The sequence below is a fragment of the Protopterus annectens genome, chromosome 7.part0 (genome assembly GCF_019279795.1).
Source record: "Protopterus annectens isolate FY-2018-M chromosome 7.part0, PAN1.0, whole genome shotgun sequence".
NCBI classification, from domain to species: Eukaryota; Metazoa; Chordata; order Ceratodontiformes; family Protopteridae; genus Protopterus; species Protopterus annectens.
In genome coordinates, this window is record NC_056739.1 from 1,365,622,425 (window position 1) to 1,365,648,674 (window position 26,250).

Sequence of the window (26,250 nt, forward strand, 5' to 3'; positions counted from 1 at the left end):
CAATATTGCAGACAGAACACCACATGCTTGGGAGATGTCAGGTGGCGTGTCACAATGTGTGCAAACAATGCAGGGGAATATGTCACAATGGTGACACCTGCGTGCTGCCCATATCACAGCTCACTGTGTGGTACTGTGTGCATACCACAAATGTTATTCCAATGCATACTACATATGCATCCATTGTAGAACACCTCCACCATTGTATACATAGCTGACCACATATATCACTTTGACAGGTACTATGGTTTCATGCCGGTGTATAATAATGGTTGTATCTATTGCACATGGGTGGCATGTGTGTATGTCTGGTGGTGCAACCTGTATAATGTGACTGGAACAAAAATCAGGTGTGCATGTTATACCTGGCCACATGGCAAATAACTCTACACTGTAACATGCCTGATACTGACAACAGTCTCACCTGCGATGGACCCATGTCTGTGCGACATGCCAGAGGTACCTGTATAGGGGTGACACAACAGTAGACACATTATCCATGACTGTATGACAGCCACAGGTTGCACTGTGCATGTGAACACATTTACCTGTGTGATAGCATATGGTATGCACATGTCTGCATACACAACATAGCATACTGTAGTATGCAGCTTGTGTGCCCATATACCTGGCATGTGTTGTTACTTTACATGATGTACAGTGACACCTGCAACTACATTGGATATCATACTCATATGCAGGACTGACTTACCAGGCAACTCCAGGCTCATTGGTTGGGAGACACCCACCTCCACGATGGCTAGTGTTTCCGCATGCTGTTCCCTGGGTGTCCCCAGACTGGCCAGTAGCTCCTCTGTGTGTGTGAGTGGGGGCTGGGTTGGTGGCCCACCACCTGTTCCACCTTGTTCCCTGGTGATTGCAGTGGCACGCTGTTTCGCATGCCGTATCAGGTCCGTGCAGTGTCTGCGTACCTGCTGGTTGGTGCAGTTGTTGCCACCCACATCATTCACCCTCCTGCGTATATCCTGCCACAGGTTATCCTGCTGCTGAGCATGCTGTGGTACATGGCTGAACAGCACGTCATAGTTGTCATGGAGCAATGGAATTATGACATCATCCTCCTGGTGGCTGAAGGCTGGGAGTCATGAACGTGGCATTATCTGTAAGACATAATGATGGTGACAGGTCACATTCTCACTGCTGTACTGGCATACCGCTGAACATACATTGCTATGACATGTACTACATCTGCACAGTAATCTCTGAAAAGCATCATGACACTGACACAGCTGACGTGTTTCTGTCACACCTGTCACACCGTTATGCAGTGGATATCATATCATATCTCTGTGTCAACTCATTACAGTGTACATACTCCATGTAGATGGTAACTTGCTGTGGCCATGTGTACTTGCCTGCACCTGTGTTCTTACCAATCTTAACTTGGCCCAATGTGTCCACAGTACTACTGTTCACCTGGATGCTGTGTATATGTCACATAGCAACACAGATGCGGCCGTTATGGACTTCAGCAGTGACACTGCACACATACACATGGACACCTGTACATGCATGTGTTTTGCCATATACATCTACTCAGCACTGTACGGGTGTTGAACATCCTGCCACGGCTCGCCTGTATTGCACATGTGATACACATGGGACAATGTCTATTCGTATGACATTTGCAGGGATGGTCAAACATAGCATGTGCACGCACGTTTTACATGCTGTCACACAGCAATTGTGACAACACAAGGTGCATCAGTGCCACATTACTGATCGAGGCAGTTGATAGTGCATGTACCATGTGGCCATCACACCATGTATGACTGTGATGACACGTGCAGCCTTGATGGACAGGGTTGCATGGTATGGCAGGGTATATCACATATATGGCACAGGGATGTGTCCAGCCTGTGGGAAAACAGTATTAGGATGGTGGCTGTCCATTACATATGTCATTTATATAGGTATATGTACATGTCACATGTCCATCATCATGGTGTAGACAATGTCCTTCTGCAAGGTAGGCAGCATGCTGCATGGTGGGGGGGGTGTATTGTGCATGCTGGTATCACACATCCATGCATAAACATTACCCCTTACAGGTGCTATGTGCTGTAATATTGTTCAACACAGTGCTGTATATGCCCGCACGGTGATATCCCGTGCACATGGATGGTACCCTGACCTGACATGGGTACCTCATATGACTACCTCCAGTGCCTGCTGTCATCACCATGTCGGCAGGTGCACCGCACAGCACCATCCCTTCCACAGTGACCATGGTGTTGAGCACAGCCTAGGTATTCATTTATGGGGACGGGGATGTTCACATAGCGTTGACAATGCTGGTATCATCCATCAGACCATTACATATGACACACACCTCACACACAGCCCATTCAGTATGTTGTTCGCAACACTGACACAGCTATACTGCTAGGTCAGGTCCATTCCCAGCCGTACATACACAGCTGCATAACATTTCTCTCTGTGGCATGGGCTACAATGATGGTGGTGTTCAACATACTGGGCTGGCGCTGATGTTCTGTGCACATGTCAACACATTAACCCTGTTCTACTGTAGCCAGTGGTGATGTGCTGTGCACATGTCACTCTTGCACATTGTGTTGATGTCTGTCTGTCAACAGGCCACTGGTGGAACACACAAAGGTATTTGTAATCAAATATACATGCCGCCCTGTACAGCTGTACTGCTAACATCTCAAGTGCTAATGTGTCATGGACATGCACACCTTACCCATCACCTCTTGTGGGTTGCTATTATCCAACACCCTATATGTATTGTATGGTCAAGCTATGCACCTGTGCAAGACATGTGAGCATGTAATGCGCTACTGATTACCTTTGCACCAATTGCACAACATGTCACACAGGTACACTGGCAGTCATACACTTCACAGCTTGCTGAAGGTACGACAGGTGTTGTACACACTTAACACACATATCCTGTGGGACATGGTCGTATGTACAGGCATGTCCAACTGTCACACACCAGTGCTACCCCTATATGACGGATATGTCGTACATGTGGCAATACAGCAACTGTCACATGTACTCGTTCAAAGCTCACCTACCAACATACAGCAGTACAGCCTGTGGGTGATGTGCTTCTGCATCCATGCTGTGCCCATAGCTGTCAGTTGTACATCATTACGTGCAATGTACCTCATTTGGTGTTCTAACAGGCGCATGTTCATCAAGTTTCCACATTGGAAGGGTCTGTCACACATTCATTGTTGTACATGGTTTGCCATGGCTTAATAGATGGGAATCATAGTAATTCATTGGGATATCATATTTATACATTAGAGCAGTGTATTTCAGCCATCATATACCCTTCCTAGTTGACACTGTTATTCAGCCAGTAGTAGGTGTTCTACGATCTGCACATTAGTCACACAGTACGAGGGATACTGTTACTCATTTTGGGGCCAGTTTGCTGACAGCTGTGGATGGGGGTGATGCTGTCGACAACCATGACTGCACCTGATGGTCACTTCTGGGTGTGTAACATTCACATCACACACCTACCATCACGTAGTCCCACATCATCTACAACAATGGACATTCCTGCAAGAACAACGTATGCAATATGTCTGTATAACCACTGTAGGCACCACTGGTGGCCCCCATCATGGCAGCCAACATCATCAGTGTATATCCCGCAGACTCATGGGTTACAACATTCACAACACACCAGTCACGGATGACTCTGTTGTGAATCACAATGCAGTTCCACACATCATGTTACACAAGGCATTATGCACTTAGATGTTGCGGACTGGTGAACACTTCTGCAACTCAACCTATGCACACATGACACATCACCTGGTACAATATATCTCTCTTCCATCATGTTATTGTGACTGCCCTGTGATGGCAATACACAGACTGCGTGTGCTGGGACATGCAATGGCTCACCGGTGTTATAGCCCTCTGGGTGTGTGTCTAGAAATGGTGTACATTCGGCATTGGTCTGGACACAAGAACACTTTACATTGACCTACTGTGCCACTGCAACAGTTGCCTATGCTCCTATTGTTATTGTACAGGCATGTGGTATCTGACTGCTATGACAGTTCAGGTCAAACACAATGCTGTGGCACGCATGACCTGCAGCCATCAGCCTGGGGAGTAGAGCACACATGTACATCTTCACATGCTATACTGCCTCTCTGGCAGTTTCACATAACTGTCACCGGCAGGGCAGTAACTGGCAAGCACGACATGGGGTCATGTGGAACAATGCTTGCATCTTCCACTGTGATACACACAAGCGAGGCACACATACTATTGCACCACTCACATATCTCTGCAGTGACTGGGACCTGCCTCTATGCTCTGCACAGAACACCTGTGATGACGGATTGTACACGGACCGTACCTTTCAGGCACATACCTGGACCAGAACACCCACAGATGAGGGGTTCACACATCACACAGTGTTTTGCACACATCCTGGATAGTTGCTTAGCACAATGCATCATAGGTGCTCCATGTGCAGATAACTGTATTTGTGACCGCTATACGCATTGTAACAAGCAACAGAGTCGACATTTTACACCACAGGTTACATACCTTCTGTGTTGTTATAGTGGACATTGGGCCTCAGACAGCTACTACTGATGTGTGCTGACAGTAACCCACACTTCCCTGGGATAGACACCCATGTACCTACACATGCTTGAGTCATGCACTCCGCTCAGCTGGATAAAACAATACACAACACATACAATACCTACACTACCCTTAGCATGAACACTACCTCCATGTGACTGGTGTGACACACCTGGGGTTATCCCCTCTTTAGTGGATTCAAAACATATGCTACACGGCCTTGCTAGCCACATCCTGGAAACACACACATCACAGCATACACAGAACATATGTACTACAACAACTACTACAGACGTCTGCTGACTGCAGTTGTTAACATCATGACACCCGAGCAGATGGACACTACACATACATATGCTGACACATACCACAGTGCACTTCAGTAGCATGTACACAATTGCAGGAATCATGCTATTCCACACAGAGACATGGCGGTACTGACCAGATAACAGACGCCACTGTGGTGGTCATGTTCCATGAACATATGATGTACAACCACAGGTACAGGCTGTTGCACAGTGGTGTACATTCACATGTGTGGGGGTGCATAACTTGTCAGCCATGGTGGGTCCACAAGGTCCATCATCACATACTCCAAGGCTAGCTACCTAAACATGACTGCCACACATTGCGGTGTGGGGCTTCAGGCATTGTGGTGGTATGTCAGTATTCTTTGGCAACATCCACATCTGATGTCACATACAACAGTCAACCAAACATTGCAGACCGAGGTAATGTTGGCAACGTGCCAGGCGATGCATTACCGACAATACACCCTCTCACTCACTACAGGTCATGAACATCGTAGTGTCCCTGTGGTCACATACACAGTACTGACATACACACAATATGTCCTGGGACACTGGCCCAATGTCACCTTTCAATGTCCCTGGCTGTAATGTCCCACCAACCTGTTCAGTATATGTCTCCACACCAGGCCACTATATTCACTGCTAGCCTTTTGTCGGACATTGTAGACCCTGAATGCCGCACAGCAGCATTTATCGCACTACACACAGGTGGCACTGCATTGCAGTGGGACTATAGTCATACACTCCTGACTGGACCATTCTGCATGGCGATGGGGCACATCATCAGGAACGTGATTCCTACAGACATTGATGGCCTCCAGTCCTTTCCTAGCACCTGGGTTGGGCTTGTGAATTCCACAGCAAGGCACATACACATGCTGGGCACCTGTCATACAGTTGCTAGGGCAGTTGATGATGGTACGGAGGTCAACACATCATACATTGTCCTCACATTGCCTTTCAGCACCATTCCACATTCTGGTATTGACAACATACACATCCACCTGCACATCATACCCTGTGTCTCAGGATGTTATGCTATGTGGCTCATGGGCAGTAAACACAGTGGTGCCAGCATACCATAGTACCTACTACATGTCAGGTACATATTGCATTACACAGTCCTCAGTCATAGGGCCACTCATGTTCACTATATGCTTACATACATAACATGCTGTCACAGAGTACTGTCCATGCCTAGATTTCAAACACCTACACACCAAGCACCATTATTGCTCCACCAGCTCATACTGATACCAGCCATATGGGTGTCAGTGTGACAGATACTTCATATGAGTATCATGGCATCAAGATGCATGACACAAGGTGCATGCACATCACCTTTGCATAACAACATTCACCCACTGACTATCACATGGATAGTGGTCCCCTACATACATATCACATTGTACATGGTTGCAGTACACACATATGTCACACACAGTCCTGTGGTTAATGTATTCCACTGTGGCATGGATATCCTTCTTCAAGGCCACACCTATCTGTACTGTGTGTGATGCTGGTACATAGGTAGCCATTGTACCTGTGAACTACACACATCTACACACAGTCAAGGGTACAAAACCACATTTATGGTGTACCTTCAACAACAGCTACAGCTTTACATGGCACAACATTGACATGCCATGATGTTTACTGAGCTCAGACAGTTTACATATGCGGCTGAACTACGGACAACATATCTGTACACATCTGCATACCACATACTCAGGGGTGTCTTCTGCTCTGACACGGCCCAGGTCCACCACATTATTGATGCATATACTCCTCATACATGACATCTGCGGTGGGCACTGTGAACGAAATGCTCCTGGATATGTGCACACACACCACACTGCATGGGCTGTACTTCTGTGTTACATCCACAAACCTAACACACACCATTCTGTGGAACATAGGTCCTGTGTACATCCTGCAGGGACACACAGTAGCACTGTTCATGTGATACCTCCCTTGCTGTTTGGGTGACACATGTAGTCCTGGTATCACCACAGCAGCTGTACTGTGTAGAGGTGCAGTTGACACCTGCCTCTGCTGTTCGCAGGACACTACCATGGAGAGGTGACACTACTGTGTACACTGTACATGTGCTTGCACATGGACTTGCCAGACTGCATTGTAGCCCACTATGCACCTGTGCAGCTACTACAAGTCCTTTGTGCATGGTTACTTGGTGTCGCTTCCATTTAGAGTAGCTATCATGCTACTATTATGTCCCATACCTACAGGCCATATGTATCCTGTTATTGTACATACCAACAGGCGATACCTGTGTTATGCATGATATGCCTGTGATACTGTGTAGGATATCTGTCATATCTACCTAGACAACTATACATTACACATATTTCACATAGTATCCCCTAATGCAGAGCATGCTTGCACGTCGGCCACACCTTACATATGTCATCAACGGTATATGCCCATACACATGCGTGCTGTGGCAGTATACATATTTGTACTATCCCCTGCTATGGCACTTCCTTGTTGGACATCCACTACCAGCAACAGCGTGTGGTATGGCATTGTCCTCTTTAATGCCCTCCTGTAGCATTCCTTGTGGTGCCTCTGCTGTGTATATAATGTCCCACTGCTGTACACACGGTTTCTACAAGCGTTGGTATGCTCAGCAAGACATCACTACATAACTACCTTTCACCACTTTATGCATAACGGACAAGTGTAATTAATTACAACCACCATGCACATACAGTACAACTTATTAATACAGATCATGCGTTACACAACCTTACATATTGTGTGTTCTACATACCTTGTTGGTGTTTCGTTTCGTTTAGTTTATTGTTTTGTCGTTTCCTTTTGTTTTCAGTACTTTCGATAGTACGACGCTTTTTCAGTATAAGCATGTGGTTTGAATATCTTGAGAGTCATCCTTATATACGTCGATACCTGCAACATGTGAATTCATCTCGCCAATTGCTGTTCCTCAGTGAGTAATTACGTGCATATCACCTGTGCATCTACTCCATTTGGAAATTACGGTCGGGCATTGGGGTATAATTGGATTCTCCACCTGGGCGTTGGCTATTTGCCCAACCTTCGTGGAGATGGTTTGTATTGTGTTATGTTATGTGTAACTGCAACTGCTATGCATAGGGACAAGTATATTTTGAATTCATGTCACCCGTGGATTGTGTGTGACAGGTGTATTTGGTTCAACATGTGGGTGTACCTGTCCCGTCGTGAATGATAACGGAGTATTGCATTCAAAAACTGTAACATGGCTGTTTTTTCCTTTATACAACGATGCAATTATGCATCTGCCTTTAATTGTGTCTCCCACGATATGTTGTGGTTATGCAGATGTCATTGACTGACTGTATATTTGTGCTGCTATTATGGTTTGTATTCCTTTATTATCTACAGTGGGGATATCGGTGGTTATGCGTACGAACGGATACGGATTGTGGGCCTTGCATCTCTACATAAACAGTATAGTTGTCTGTGTGCTCCATCCCTACTTGGAGAGTTAACAGTTAATAGTCTTTTGTTATGGGATTGTAGGTTGGGCTGTTGTTAATTGGTTTTGATATCGTCTGCAGGTGAGCTTGATGCATGTATACCTCCGTAACTTATGTGGTATATCAGCGCTATGTACGTGACAACCATCGCTTGTCTTTCTGTCCCAGATATTTGCAGTCATTGTGGTCATGTTGTTGAAATAGCCTGTTTGCCAGTGGTTGCCACATATTCATATGGGAATTGTTTGACACTTGTGGAACACACAGCGGTGTTTAGGGACCAACACGTAGCCACGGTAAGTACTGAGGTAGCACATACTTTTTTCCGCGATACATACCTATTGCTGTGTGACTTTGCCAACGTATCATATTGCATGTAACATATCAGTGTCGTACATACAGGCATGACTATTACATACGTCTTTTACATTTCTTATGGGGAATATTCCTGTGCTACCATCTGGGACATTTTCACTTTGTATCGTTCTATGTCAGGACACACCTAGCCAGGGTGGGGCTATCACTACTACTCTGGGACTAGTAGTGAACATATGCCTGAGGCTAGTTTACCGTATGCCTACACCTAATATTCTGATCTGCCTCTAACCTGGCACCAACATACACATGTTGCAGACACACACACACGCATTACACTCACACAGTGACGCACACGACACCCTCAATGCACACGTACACATACTACGGCACTCACGGGGACGATTGCAGACAGTACCTACGTGGACCGCAACACCGGCAGCGGTGACTAACTCTCCCTTCATATCATCATACTATTACATGCGCATGTACTGTTACAGTACTGTGTTCTGTCGGTCTTTCAGCCTTGCAGTTATGCATATCGGAATGTTACACGTTCCATGGTTGGCGGTATCCTATTATTTTGAACCTCCCGGATGTTCACATTGTCGTTGCACTATCTATAATATTTACAGATATCGCTGGATACATCTCAGTCACCTTATATCCCTCTCATTCCCTTTCTTATCTGTATTATATATATGTATATGTGTACATATATATCTATATATATATATATATATATATATATATATATATATAGATATATATATATATATATATATATACATCTTGCTGCGAACGTGGCAGGCACACAGCAACACCATATGCTGTAGCACTCACGTACTGTTCAGGTGTTGGCATTACATGTTCCACTGGCTGTTGGGTTTACAGTGTTTGGGGGCTGCCTATGTAGGAGTCACACATACGGCCACCCATACATTACAATTTACAGGTGGTCATGTTTGTGTGCCGTCCATTTCACTGTGTGTGCAGGTGGGGAGGTGTCAGTCCATGGGGCCTATGTTGTCAGAGTATGTGCTATACTTTCCCTCTTTGCCTAGGCGTAGGCATATTGGGTATGCCTCCATCTGCCTATTGGGGCTGTCACAGTGTGTTCATGGTCTGGAACCCTCTGTGCCTGGACTGGCCTTGGCAAATGTGGTGGGCTTTGTGGCCCTTTACCATTATGTCCCTGCAGCAGCTTCTTCCGCAGGATCATATTATGTAGCATGGCACATACTATGAATATGTGGGCACATGTGCCTGGAGAGTACTGCAAGGCTCCACCAGATGTATCCAAGCACCGGAACCATGATTTCAGCATCCCGAACACACGCTCTATGATTATTCTGGTTTCCTCATTATGGCGTTCTTGCATGTGTGTGTGTGCATTTCTGATGGGAGTCATCATCCACGGCTCCAGTGCATAGCCAGCATCCCCCACGAGATGGCCTTGTGGGATGTCTCCTGACAAATACCTGATACAGCTGTGAGGCATGCCAGATATGGGAGTCGTAGCTTCCAGGGCTGCCAGCACACACATCCATGATAATGCCCTGGGCATTGCACATGACCTGGCAATTGATGGAGTGGAATCCCTTGCGGTTTATGTAGCGTCTACCCTGCTCACCAGGCGGTGACTTGATTTGTATGCAGTCTATTGCACCCAGTACCTCCGGGTATTGTGCCACACGGTGGAAGTGGCGCATATTGCTAGCCAAATCCTCCTGAGATCTGGGGAAGTATATATGATCATTGGCATGTGGTAACATGGCATCCAGGAACTGGTGTAGTACCCTGGATGCTGATGCCTGTGAGATGCCCATTATATCTCCAGTTGGCCTTTGAAAGGTACCTGTGGCCAGTATTCGCAAGCTTACACATACCTTTGTGTCCACTGGGATGGGTTCCCCTCTGTTGTTTCTTGTTCTCAGGTGGGGCCGGCACAGCTCCACTATTTGCTGTAACATGTCCCTGTCCACCCTGTAACGCTCTACTATCTCCAGGTCATGTAGCCCCTGGTAGGTTACCCTTGGTCTGAACACTCTCCTTCTCCTCCGAGGCCTGCGGTGGTTGTCGGCATCCTCCTCTACAACACCGTCTGTCTCTAACACATGCTGATGGATCACAGCTATGGCAGCACCCAACATGTACATTTTAAAAGTTCCCCATGTGTTTACACCTATGGTGCGGTGTTTGGGAATACACGGCTGTGTGTTGTGTGCATTCACACTTTATACTATTGTGCTGTGCACACCGATGATGTCATAGGGTGTGTTTGTGCGGCCGTATCTGGGTTATCTTCCGTGTTTTACCGATGGAACTACAACGGTGTTGACTTTGGTGTTGAATTACTTTTGCCTGCCATGGATTACCTTTCGACCTTCCCTTACTATTTCTGCACATTGCACCTACCATTTTCTGGCATGCATCCTGCAGAGCACTGTCATTTGTACTTTCATGGACATGGCATATCATGCGTTTTGTGTGCTACTGCCATTGTGCTGCCAGTCTGCTTTGCTCTGCTGTGTCAGGTCTTCTATCTTTGCAATCTGCTACCTCCCCTACTTTATTTGCATTCATATGCCTCCCCTATCCAGTTTTGCAGGTTTCTGCATGCAGAGTTGTCAGCTGCCGTCGATTGGCCTTCGTGGGTTGATTAGTGTTGATTGCTCATTAGTACTCCAATTACACTTCTTCCGCATTTCCTTATATTCTTCACATCACCTTCCTGTTTCCGATATTGTTTGCGGGCGTCTGGCCAGATTACTAGGTTTCGAACGTTGTCATCCTCGCACATGCACCTTTGCGCAATGTGTGCTCTCAGCTAAACTATTACCCTACCCCGTCCTGCAGCTTTGATTAGCGATGTACAGCCCAGGTTTGCTATGCTCCAATGTGCTTACTGCTACGGTGGCACACCCCTCTGCAGATGTCATGTATTTCCTCCAAGCCACTCCTCGGTGTTTTACCGCTGCGCCGTGTGGTACAACCTTACTCCGGCGGGACATTTGCGATTCAGTATTATCTGCCTCATTTGCATGGCATTGACTATTAATTCATAGTTACCACGCCAAAGACTGCCGTGAGTCCTTGGCAACCCTTGCACCATGGTTGTGGTGTTCCATGCATACCATGGTGTATTATGCTGTAAACCTGATTTCTATTACGATGCTATTTTATAACATTGTTATATTATTTCATTATGTTGCACCTTCTGCACACATGTCCTGCGGTTCTGATGTGAGTTACTGTGGACATGACATTTAAGTTGTTATTTACATGTTGTGCATCTTTTCTTATGCCATTGTCTGTGTATTTTGCCATTGGCATATGTTAACAGTGTGATACCTGGGTCTGACACTCTTCCGTTACTCCGATGTTATGTTTGGGAAAATGTAAACCGTTTTTTTTTGGTTTACATTGCCGTGGGCTTATGCTACGCCTGCACCACTTCATGAATCACTATATGCCTTCATTTGCATGGTGACACACTGCACATAGGGTGATTAGCATACCTACGCCAGGGGCTGCTCAGATCTGGCGTACGCCGGTAGTGCACGTGGAATTGGATCGTACCTGAATCTCTCGGCGGCCATATTTGGCATTATAACGCCTACGCTATGCGTGTGCCTGGCGCAGGATTCATGAATCCTGGGGTATGTCTTTTAAAATAATTTACCCGGACTAGTTATTTGGCCTTTTTGCTGTTTCACCAATACATCTGTAAGTTTTAATACTCACTGCCTGGCAAGTATTCTTGTTTTCAAGTGATTTGTTATTATTAGGGAAGCAAACCTTTAGAAATGTATATTGATTATCATTCTTGAAAGGTTCAAGCTGTTTTTTATACTAATGATAGCAAAACTTTAAAGTAAATCATCCTGTACTATTGCAGCATTGTCCAAATCAGTTTCCTCAACTCTAGATATGAGTTATGTGGCATACACTCGATTCCAGCTGAGCTTACATTTAAAATCATCACAAAACACAGATTGCACTAGTTACAATTTTTGAAATTTAGGGATAGGTATTGTAAAACATGCTAACTGAAAATTGATACTAATTTTACAGTAGAATTCTATATTATTTTTTAATAGAACACTGGGCATAGTTGTATTGAATGACAAAGCATTTAGTGTGTATATAGAAACTTTTGAGTGAAACGACAATCCCCAGGATTCAATAAAGTCTGTGTAGGCTCTGTGTAGAGCCTACACATAACATATCCATGTACATGGCTACAGTTACCCCTCGGCAGTGCATCATACATATTAATTACGGTGCTTGCCTAAGGGAGGTCACAGCAACATGGAAATTGAATCTGTGTAAGACTGACGGCATAGTCACATACCTTTCAGCCCATTAACCTTGACTGAAAGGTGTACAAGACCTTTTTTCATTAAATTGCATTTTTATTTCTTTATTTTTTTAAGTTTATGTGCTTATTTGTGCAGTGCAGCACTTTGACTAGCTATGCTTAGCTTTGTGCAGATATACAGCAAATGTCTGCTAGATATCTAAAAATAGAAACTGAATACATTCAGTATTAATAATGTAAATATTTAAAAAAAAATTTTGTCCATGTGCTTGTTCGCATGATTAGGTAGGCGTAGTGTGGAGTATTTAAACATTAGTCATGCGCTACACACCTAAAAATAGAAACTGGATGCATTCAATTTTAATATTTTTTTACATGTGCTTGTTTGAACAATACAGTGCATTGTTTAGCTAGGAGTAACATGAAATATTTAAGCATTAGATATCTGCTAGACAGCTAAAAATAGAAGCCAGATATATTCAATTGTTGTAGGTCTGCAGTGCTTAGCAATGCTTAAACATACGCAGCAAAGCTGCACTACACTCACAGGCACCTTCACAGTATATCTGAAGATATACATGTTTTTTTACTATTCCAGTGGCTAGATAGGTTGAGTCATGATCTACAGTATAGTAGGTCCTGGGTTTGAGTCCTGGGCAGTCATACTTTTACATATAGTGTTGTGAAACTGTGTCAGGTGACTGAAACATCGGTTGACTTTAAATTAAATAATTGTTACATTTAAAAAAGCTGCACAGTGCTGAACACACTTAAACATTGTAAACAGTCTTTTCCAGTTTGAGTTTTTGCTAAGCTTCGCTTAAACATAGTTTGAATGAGTTTGTGTGATGCTAAGCAACAAGACACATTTTTGAAAGTTACAGTGTGACGTGCAAGGGCGGGAATGCAGCCTATTTAAAGGCCAATAGGCATGGATTTCACATAATTTCTTGGGGCCTGACCTTGACTGTAGGCATGGCTGCTGGTGTTGGTGAGGTGAGTGCACTTTAGGGCACAAAAGTGTGGTGTGCAGGAGTCTAGGGTTTTCATTGGACTCCTAGTAAGACACCACAAACCCAGGCTGTTGCAGGGTGACTACCAGGGATCAGAGTGTAAACCTGAGGCATGTGATAATTTTGTCAGGGCCCTAGCCAGTGAAACTGGTATCCCCACACTGGTAAGCAGTGTTGTCACCACTATGATGATCTGTATTGTAGGAAGAGGTGAACCTTGGACGCCTGGATCCAAGAGGATAGGGATTGGTACACCCCACAGATATGTAGGTATGTTTTCCAGTAATTTAAAATAATACAAGCTGAATCTGTGTAAAACTGGTATGCATAATGGTTTCCTTCTCTTACCACAGCTGCAGAAGAGAGGACTTGTAATTGACAGTCCCATGAACGCATTTGGCCAGGATAAGGTAAGCATGTGGTATGTAAGAAAATCAATAAAGTAATAACTTAATGCATAACTTAATAATACAATAAAGTAAATACAGATAACACAGTCTTAACATGCCTGGAACATCATTCATTTTTATTAATGTGTCAGTGCATATCTGAAGTGGTAAAGCAAGTTAAATCAAGTAAACGTACAGTACTGTGTAGCATGGCTTCCAACCATTAGTTAATGTTGTGGTCTACCCAGATTAAAAGTTACTGTTTTGGTCTGCTCATTGTCTGAAATATGCTGTTGATTGCAATCAATAAATGAATAGGGTAAATGGCTAGGTAAACAGAAGTCCTAGACAGCTATCAATGTGGGTAAATGCCAGATTTGAAGCAATATTAATCAATAAAGTGTAAAAGGAGATGATGCTTTAATAATTCATTTTTTCAAATAAAATGTTCGGTATTCCTGTACTCACTGCTTGTTGGTTGTAATCTGAAACCAGCAAAATGATAAATATAAAGTAGCCAACAACATTTCAGCATATGTCATAAAAATGCTGTGCAATACCCAGATTAAGGGTCAAGGTTGTGCTCTGCTCATTTTGTCTGATATATGCTGTAGGTTGTAATTAATAAATTAATAGGGTAAATGTGTAATGTGACAAAAGTCCTACACAGCTATGCATGTGTGTAAATCAAGATTTGAAAGAACATAAATCAGTAAAGTGTAAAAGGAGATGTTATCTCATAACTTAATGTTTTCAAACAAAATGTTCAGTATTCCTTTAGTCACTGCTTGTGGGTTCTAATCTGACACCAGCCAACTGATAAATGTAAAGTAGTCAATAATGTTTCAACATATATGCCATAAATAAATGCTGTGCAATACCCAGATTAAGGGTGAAGGTTGTTTTGCTTATTTTGTCTGGTATATGCTGTAGGTTGCAGTCAATAAATGAATAGGGTAAATGTGTAAGGTAAAGGAACGTATAGGTTCATAGGTATTTAATAGACTAACGACCATAACAGCCTTTTGAAGCCTAGCCATGCATCCCAAATCTCTGATGAGTTCTGATACCCTTAATAAGTGTAAGTATGGATCTGGGAGATGAACCATTTACAAGTTACCTGTTTGCATCAGAGACATAGGTGCCAAACCAGGGATGAATTTCCAGTTCCCCATCAAATTGTCCAAGTTGCAGCTTGAATTGGATTAGGGAGGAACTCTGCTTCACATGGATGGGCAGCCTGTTCCATAGATAAGGTAGTCTCTGGGATACATACCTATCACTCCAACAGGTCCAATTTATATCACAGGCAAGGTTTAAGTCTTTAGTACTGGTAATTCTGGTACTGTTTGTTTTATGGATATGCAGGAGGTTGATCACAGAGGGGTCTGACAATGCCCTGTATGCCAGGCATAGATCTTCCCTCAAAAGCCTGAAGTAGGCAGAATACAGGGATAGGGCCTTAAGGCAGTCTGCATATGACATATTACTTATGCCCTGTATTCTTTTAGTGAGGAACCTCTGTGGACATTCCAGTTGTTAGATATGCCTTTAGGCACATATCAAAGGGAGCATTGTACTCAATGATAAGTCTGATGAATGCAGAATACAGTGGAACAATGACTTCCTTGGACTTAGATGCCATACCTTGTTTATAAGTTGTGCAGCATAGAATTATTTCCTCACCACTGCAGACACATGATGATCAAAGGCTAGATTACTAACTATGTATGTCCCTAAGTCCCTGACTACTGGGTCAACTCTAAGGGGTGTGCTGTCAATATGATAGTTACCATGGATGGATGACTTCTCAGAGGATACAAATGGAATTTAGTTTTAGTACACAACTCTGACACCAGTTGTTTGTCTGTGTCAGCCCCTCCTGTAGAACATTTGTGTCAGTGTGAGATTCAGTGACAGCTCCTAATTTGCAATCATCTGCAAATTTAGTCAGCCAGAGACCATTGACATTGACTTCTGAGAAGTAAATGCCAAAAAGGAGCTGTCCAAGGACTGATCCCTGAGGGACTCCACTTGTGACTGGTCTCTTTGTAGAGGTGGACTCCTCAATTCTAACTTCCAGGGTCTTGTCTGTGAGCCAGTTGGCTATCCACTGGGTGACATACAGGTTTATACCTAAACTCGTGAGTTTGTCAACAATGCCCAAGTGGGGTATTGTGACAAATGCCTTAGCCAGGTCAAGGTAGGCAGCGTGAACAATTTTGCCTTCATCCATTGTTTTGGTGACCTTCTCAAAGAAGTTCACCAGGTTGAGTAGGCATGATCTGCCCCTTACAAAACCAAACTGGGTTGGGTCCAGTGTCTGAAAGTTTACTATATCTTTGTTGATCATTTCCATGATATTTTTTTCCATGGCATAACATATAAGACTAGTAAGACTTATGGGTCTATAGTTTCCAGGGTCTGTAGATGGTCCACCTTTGGGCAGAGGGATGACTCTTGCCTTTCTCCATTCATGAGGTATGAAGTCTGTTTGGAGGCTACAGTTAAATAGTAATTACAGAGGCCCTGATAGGTCATGTTTCATGCTATTTAGAAGGCATCCTGGGATATTGTCTGGGACCATTGATGCGCTGTTCCTGGTCTTAGAGAGAGCATTAAGGACCTGTTCCCTAGTGATAGTAGGGGGGGTTATATTTGATGATATTTCCTGAGGGAAGGTTCAGGGGGAGAGAGAAGTAAAGCTGGAGCTATATTTATCAAGAGGGTTTGCTATTTCTCCTGGCTCAGTTTAGGTGGCTCCATTTACAATGAGTTCTGCACACAATTGTGTATTGCCTTTGAAGTTGTGGACATAGCCAAAGAATGCTTTGTGGTTGCCTTAGCCTGGGAGGCCAAACTTATCTCAAATTTGTCTTTGGCAGACTTTATTTGTCCTCTGAGTTGTTTGTTTAGCTTTATGAGAGTGCTTTTATCTTGCTGGGTGCTGCATCTCCTAATTGTTGCCATGATTTTCTTCCTCCTGTTATACACCCAACTGATTTTCTGATTCCACCAAGGTGGCTTGTTTTTTTGAGTTAGTTCTGTACTTCTTCCTGGTGGGTACAGCTGCCTCTATAAAGCTATTAGCATGCTTATGCACAACTATACATGTGTGTAAATGCAGGATTTCACACAACATGAATCAATAAAACTAATAAAGGAGATGGTAGTCTGATCATTTATTTTTTAAAATAAAGCATTCAATATTCCTGTAGTCACTGTCTGTAGGTTCTAATCCGACACCAGCCAACTGATAAATGTAAAGTAATCAATAATGTTTCAACATATGTCATACATAAATGCTGTGCAATACCCAGATTAAGGGTCAAGGTTGTGTTCTGCTCATTTTGTCTGATATATGCTGTAGGATGCAGTCAATAAATGAATAGGTTAAATATGTAAGGTAAAGCTATGTATGTGTGTAAATGCACGATTTGACACAACATGAATCAATAAAACTTTTAAAGGAGATGGTGGTTTGATAATTTATTTGTTAAAATAAAATATTCAGTATTCCTGTAGCCACTGCTTGTGGTTCTAATCCCATACCAGCCAACTGAGAAATGTCCAGCTGTTTAGTGTAATCGGTGTACATGAACATACCTCTCAACTGCCATGATTTTTGCAAAATGTAATCAATATTGCCTCATGTGTGGTCATTTGATTTTCAAATCCATGACATTACTTGAAATGTAATTAAATGGCAAGTCTGTTATCAGAACACCTTGTTACTATTGTATGAGCACGCTATGTAAAAAGTTCCCTGTCTTTGTGCCTTTTTACCAACATTATGTATGGCTTGGTCCATAATTTCCCATGCTATCAGATTGAGATCTATGTATGTGCAACATCATATATACAATATAAACAGTCAGTGTTCTCACAAGTGAAATTATCATATCTAGAAGTATGTAATTGTAGTCCGTGTAATTATATTATTTGTGAAGTTACTAATGTTTTTTTTTTCGCTCACCCCATCCCTTCTCTACTTTCATTTATTAATTATATTTATTACTTTTTTCTCTCACCCACCCCTTCTCTTCTTTTATTTATTAATTATTTTTATTATTATCATTTGATATTATCACATTATTTATAATTACCTCTTATGCTGACCTTATGTATAATTTAATATTGCTTTGCTGTTAAAAAACATTTACATTATTTATTGTTGTGTACCTCATTATATTATTTTCTATTTGTTTCCATTACTCATTATTGTTTTCTCTTATGTTATTAATTATATTTGTTTTGATTATGTTTATTTTTCCTTATGTCCATATTTCATTTACCACAGTGCGACAAGGTAGGCCAGCTCCTGGTGATCCACCTACATTGGCTCCCCTGGCCGAGGCACCGGGGCCCAGCACATCTGGGTCACAGTCTGGTGGCACCCCCGGTCTACTGCCCCTGCATTACCTGCTGCATTACATAGTTTTGCCTCACAGACTGGGGGTTGTCCCCCCTCTGGGAGTGGAGGTGGAAGGGGTTCTTTTTTCACCCAAGCCCAACTACAAGGCATGGTGCATAGGCTTGTGCACCAAGCTATTGGTGCCCGCCTAAACCGGACGGAAAGTATGCTGTCCATTCTGGTGGAGCTGTTTCACCCCAGGCACTGGCCTCAACCACTGCCTTCATAGGAGCAGTGAAGGTGACACATCCATGAGTGAGGGCTTGAGTCACACTGCTACCATGTCTGACATTCAAGGGACTTAAATTCCACAACACTTTACTCATCCAAGGTGTTCACCCCCCTCTTGTGTCACACACCAACCCTGTTTGTTGTCTTGTTGGTCTTGCCTGCCTACAAAAGCTTCTTTACCTCCCCAACTTACCTTCTCCACTCATAGCAATGTCCTTCCCCAATATTCCAATCTCTCCTCAAAAAAAAAAATGGGCAGCTAACCCATAAAAAAATATTGTCCCTTGCATAGTTCACCATTTTGCACACATGTACACTGGACACACTTAATTTGGTCCAATTGGCTTGACAACAGGCTTATGTTGTCATCACCCCTCTCTCTCTGGGGGTGACAGTCTAAATTCAACTAAAAACCTGTTAAAGTGCACAGTTGTTGCTGGTGAAGAAATGGATAGCTATGGTTCTTTCCTACACCTTTCCTGCACATACCGACCTGCCTTTCACTATGTGTTTCCCCCCTGCTTGCACTGCATTTCACCACTGTCCCATCTCCCCAATTTTTATTTTCTTTAATGAATTTTTGTGTGATACTGTGATATGCTAAATGGTGGTATATTAATATATGTATTTGAAAACATAGTAATCATGTTCAAAAAGTACACTTGCAACCTACTTGAAATAGAGTACCTCTGCACCTGAAGAACAGTGCATCAACCCACCAAGTCACACAACCAGTTAATTAACACAGATGTTTTAAGCAAAACATAATAATTGGCATTTTCCCATCATTAAGCATGTATAAGTGATGCTGTGCATCATGCCGCATCGTGCAAACCTGCTAAAAGATTAATGGAAAAACAGGAATTTAACTGGGACTCTGGTAGAGAAATACATCACTGTAAAGCCGTACACATTTTAATAGATTTAAGTGAGGTATGTAACAGCAGGTAAGTATGCAATTATATCTACAACATGTAAAAATACAGCACTTCTAGCAGTGACTCAATAGCTCAATCTGTTAAGTGCTTTGAAAACTTTCAGTTATGGTCTTGGGTTCAAATACAGCTGTGTCTAGCATTTAAAATACATGTATGTGTACATCAGCAGTATACATTCTGGTATGTATGACTGTCTCATAACCTATTTATCAACTCAGAGCAGTACAGTTTAAATGCCTGTTTCTAAATAATGGAAGTCAAAGGCCTACAGATAGGACCACATTTAAACTATTCCTGTTATAACACTAGAAAGTATGTCAGGTCATGCATTAGTATGAATTCCCAGAGGATTTTAAAGTATATAATTCAAATGAGGCCCAGTCATATCAGACTGCATCCCACAATGCTTTCTTTGCTAGTGATATTACAGAGAACCACAGCTGCACAAGTAACATACATATATGGAGGTCATGCTAGAAGCAAGGGTTGCTAGCACGCACATTCCAGATGACTACCATGACATAACACATGACTTGGCAGTTACCCAGCTGGTTGACATAATGGTTAATATACCCCACACCTTGTTCTAGGGCACACCAAGCATGCTGCCTTTCTCTCTGTTAATGATACCTTTGGCTAACATACTTACCTTAAACACATACCTTAATTTCCAGTGGTATGGAATTCCTCAGTCAGTCTCTGGCTGTACACCAAAGCTACCACAGGTCCCACAGTCACTCTTATGTCATTGTTCTGCACATTCTGCAGCCTCTCTGACTGTGCCTATTGCCTGCAGAAGCAGCACCAGCTTCAGCTTGTAGCACACGCATCTGTATGTAAAAAGTAGTGGCTACAAACATTCTCTCTGTGCTGATGTAGTATTTTTACCCCAGTAGTTTCCATCCCAACATATGATAAAGAGGATGGAATCTACATTGAGGCCATGTATCCTGTTGAGCAGTTGCATGGGATTGGCTGATTATACTGCAAATCAGTTGTGTATGCTGCATAAAGCACTCCTGAACCACAGACTGGTTCAGAGACAATGATCTCCTAATGAGAACCATCTTAAAAAGGCAAACTCATAGCTAGGAGAACCACTGTGTATAAGAGTTAGCTTGTGTGGTTAATTCATTGACATAGTACTACTTATAGATGTGTCTTTCAAACGAGGAGTATTTAACTCTGTTAGGTATGTGACCATTTTGTTTCCAACATGATGCATATGCTTGAATATACTTAGAAGGAATGAGGATTGTATCAGTAAGCCTTTCTTAGAACTGTACTGATGTCATGCAAGTGATCTCCAGCTGTGTTGCACCTAAATATGATGTAGAGTACATCAAGGGTATAATGCTGTGTGTTAACTAGGTGCTCAGGTCTTCTGGATGTTTCCTGCATTAGCAGTTGTAATAGTACACTGCTATTTGGTTGGCATTGTTGTTTATCCATATGCTATGAGGGGGGGGTCCTGCTATGGGGCACACTACATTGGACTCCTGTGTTAGGTGTGTGATCACATGTGAGTATCTGTCATGGAACAAACAGGAGTAGGTCACTATTGCTACTATCCTATTTGTGTCCATAACCTTTGTATGCTTGGCACACTGTTGAAGATAAGATGTATAATCTAGTGAGGAATACTGAGAGCCTTCCTGTATTGCTATATCTCTACATACTGTACTCCCATGTATGTGATCCTAACATGTGTGCTCATTTATGTGCATTTTAGTGGATATCATGCATGCCTTTCACTGAGGCAGACAATTACCTCATTATTGAGGCCCTGTGACAGTACTACTAAGTCCTGATGTCCAGACGGAGGGCAAATAGGCAAGAGCATGCAGCCTTGTGGGATGAACTGGTGAATAACATTAATGCCATGGGTCACCAGAATTGCTCATATGAGCAGGTGCAACATCGTGTCAGAGATATGATCAACTCAGCGCACATACATGCAGCGGACATGGCCAGGGATCATCAGGTCACTTGTGGTGGGCCTGCAGTGGAACAACCTCTGTCAGCCATAGAAGAATTCCTAGTAAACCTTGCAACATATGACAGCCCCCCAGGCATCTGTCACCCAATATGTCGTGGATGTGGGTGCCACCATTTCCACTCAAGAGGAACATCCAAGTATGCTTAGTTGGAATAGCATTGGAATACTGTAGCATTCAGCATGTCAGGGTTTACATAGTTTTATGTGTGTGCCAGGTGTTTTATGGACTGGGAAGAAGGTTTGCTGCAGTTTTAAGCTCATGCATAGATTGTGACCCACATACCTGTTAAGATAGCAGCTACTGTAAATGTGAGATATTTGGATGTATTACCCCTGTTATACTGTAACATGTGCTGCTGCTTACATTACCTCTCCCTCAAACTTTTTCAGGACTGTCAGGAATAGGAAGAGACCATACCCCTGCTGCTGGTAAGCACAAAACTGTTTTGTCAGAGATGTACATATAGTTTGCTGTATTCACTAAAGTGTCATCCCAGGCCTGCTGGCTGGATTGATTTACTCTCTGCATGATTGACAACTGTACAGATATTTTCTGACTAAACAGTTTAGACCCATACCCATGTGTAGGTCTGACCACAGTGATTGATTTGACAGTACTGTCAGGACATGACATATTGCCATAACTGTCAACTGTGCAGAGTTTTGCAGAATGTCAACACTGTACATCATTTATGTTTTGCTCATGAGATTCTTGTTTAAAGAACTTTTCTTTCCAAATAATTACAGATTCAGGCTAGAAAATAATGTTCTTGTGTCCTATTATATGAGGTTGTGGGTTATACAAGTGTGTAATAGTGACAGTAGTATATACAGCTTAACATATATTGCAACATAGTACTGCAGAGCATAGCAGTGCAGGTATTAATGTAATGCTTTCCCGTTTTTATCACAGGTGACCAGGGAGGTTGGTCTTTGTCCCCTTCACAACCTGATGTCAGTGTCTCTTCAGACTGTGATGATGATGGTGGCCAAATGGAGGCACAGTTGGGGGTTGAGAAGATAAATCTGACATAGATGTTGACATCCCTTGTCCACCCTCATAATCACCCCACACAGCCAGTATGCATATGTATACCCAGTCCACTGTGGCCACAGATATTGGACAGTCAGAGGGTGGGAGCATTGAACAGGAATGTGTGGCTACTGTGGCTGCAGTGAATGTTGACAGTGGCCATAGCCAAACAGCTGGTGATGTTCCATACAGGCAGATGATAAGGGTGCTTACAGGAGGCTTGCTGTCTCTTCACCATCTGTTGAAGGCATCTCATCATGTGTCACTCAGCATATGTTTAGGGCTGTCATGGAGGCACAGCCGCATTCAGAAAGAAACTCCTAATGAATGCTCAAGATTATGGATGCAGCACAGTCCGACATCAGTGTCTGCCTCCACCATGTTGCTGATAACCTAGAATGGCTGACTAAAGCAGTGGAAAGAAGTTGGTCTGAGACAGATTGCACACTATCTGCCTTGGAACACATGGTGTCTGTGATGGAATGTCTGCTTTGATTTGAGTGTTGGCTTCGTGGATGAAGGTCAGCAACTATATCTGCTGGGAGTCAACGTGGCCATGCATAATCACGGTCCTGTAGTGGTAGTACATCCAGAGCTCCAGACGGAAGTGAGCTGTCTACACCCAGACATGGCAGGCCATGGGCTTATGGTCCTGGGCATGTGTCTCATGGAAATGTTTATGTTTAACTGTCAGGACTGTGTAGGATACACCTATGGGTAAACATCTACAATCAGCCCATCAATGTCAGAACATAGAATTGAATGTTAGCACAGAAGAAAAATGTCATCAGAAAACTAAAACAGTATGGGTTCATAGGTTCATATGTGTTTAATAGGCTAACAAACACAAGGGCTTCTTTAAATCTAACCATGCATTCCTAAACTCTGTCAAAGTCTGATACCCTTGATAAGCGTAAGGAGTGTTTGGGGAGCTGAAACATCTACAAGCTAGGGTATAGGAGATGAACCATCTACAGTTTCCCTGTGTGCATTAGAGACATTGGTCCTAAACCATACATGACTGATTTGTTCCCCATCCAATTGTGTAACTTGAACTTGATTTGCATTAGGGCAGAACTCTGCTTCACATGGATGGGGAGCCTGTTCCATACAGGGTGTAGTCTCTGGGTTACATACTTGTATCTCCAGCATGTCCTGTTTATACCACAGCTAAGGTATGGGTCTGTAAAACAGATAATTCTGGTGCTAGTTGTTTCAAGGATATACAGGAGGTCCACAGTGGGGTTTGACACCAACTTGTATGGCAGGCATATACCTCCCCTGCAAAGCATGTAGGAGACAGAATACATGGATAGGGCCTTAACGCGGTCTGCATAGGACATGTTACATACACCACGTAGTGGTTTAGTGAAGAACCTCTGTGTATGTTACAGTTTTGGATAGACCTGGTTAGTTACATACCAAAGGTGGCATTGCACTCAATGATAGGTCTGATGAATGCCGAATACAGTGGAACAATGGCTTCCTTGGATTTACATGCCATACCTTTGTTTATAGGTTGCACAACATAGAATGATTTCTCCAGTTTTACAGACATGTGACAGTTAAAGGCTAGATCACTATCCATGTGTCCACAAGTCCCTGACTATTGGGTCAACTGTTGGAGATATGCTGTCAATATGACAGTTACCAGGGGTTGATGACTTTCCAAAAGATAATATTGTGCATTACTCAGCATTTAGTGATAGTCCATGGCTCTGACAACAACTGTACATCTGTGTTAGCCCCTCCTGGATAATATTTGTGTCTGGGTGGGATGCAATGACAGCACCTAATTGGCAATCATCAGCAAATTTAGTCAGCCAGAGATGACTGACAGTGACTGTGACTGGAGAGAAGTAAATGACTAAAAGGAGCAGTGTAAGGCATGATTTTTGAGGGAGTCCACTGGTGACTGGCCTCATTGTAGAGGTGGACTCCCCAATTTTAACTTCCTGGATCCTGTCAGCCACTTGGCTATCCACAGGCTGACATACTAGTTTGTACCTAACCTCTTTAGTTTGTCAACAATGCCTGCTGGCATCATAGTGTTAAATGCCTTGTCGGCCATGGTCAGTGGAGTGAATTTTTTCCCTCATCCATTGCTTTATTTACCTTCTCAAATAGGTCCCTCAAGTAGGGTAGGCATGATCTGCCCTTGATGAAACCAAATCGAACAACACAAACCAAACTGTAGTACAAAAAAAGGCAAGGATCATCAGATGAAGGTTGCACATTTTAGTGTGTCTGAAAGCACTAACATTACATTGGTTCTTGAATAAATCAAGTTTTGACTACATCCTTGCCTTTCTTTTGTACTTGATGAAACCAAACTGGGTTTAGTCCAGCATCTGGATGTGTACTACATCTCTATTGATTATTTCCAGGGTAATTATTTTCATGGCTTTACATATCAAACTACTGAGACTTCTGTGTCTTTAGTCTCCGGGATTTGTAGATGGCCCACCTTTGTGCAGATGGATGATTGTTGTTGTTCTCCATTCACGAAGCCCAATACCTTTTCAGTGGCCACAGTGAAATAATAATTCCAGAGGCCCTGAAAGATCATGTTTCATGCTATATAGAAGTAATGCTGGGATATTGTCTGGGCCCATTGATGCAGTGTACTTGGTCTTAGAGACAACATAGAAGGGGTAATTATATTTGATGGTATTTCCTGAGGGAAGGTTGAGGGGAGAGAGGAGTAATGCTGGGACCCAGTGTAAGAGCCAGGAGGTTTGCTATATCATCTGCCTCACTATAAGTGATTCCAGTTATAATGAGATATGCACACAATTGTGTCTTACCTTTTCAGTTGTGGATACAGCTAAAGAATGCTTTGTAGTTTTCTTTGGCCTGGGAACCTGAACTTACATCAGATCTGGCTGTAGTAGACTTCATTTGTCCTCTGATTTATTTCTATACTTTGGGAGTGTTTTTATCCTGCTGTGTGCTGTACCCCTATGTTTTTCCATGAGTTTCTTCCTTCTGTTATACAGCCTATCGACTCTGTGATTCAATCAGGGTGGCTTGATTTTGAGTTAGGTCTGTACTTCTCCCTGGTCAGTACAGCTGCCTCTGTGCAGCTAGTAGCATGATCATGCAGGGTTACTGCGAACAAGTCTGCTTAGGCTGCTGTGTTCTCAGTGTTTATGGGGGGGGGGTGAGATTT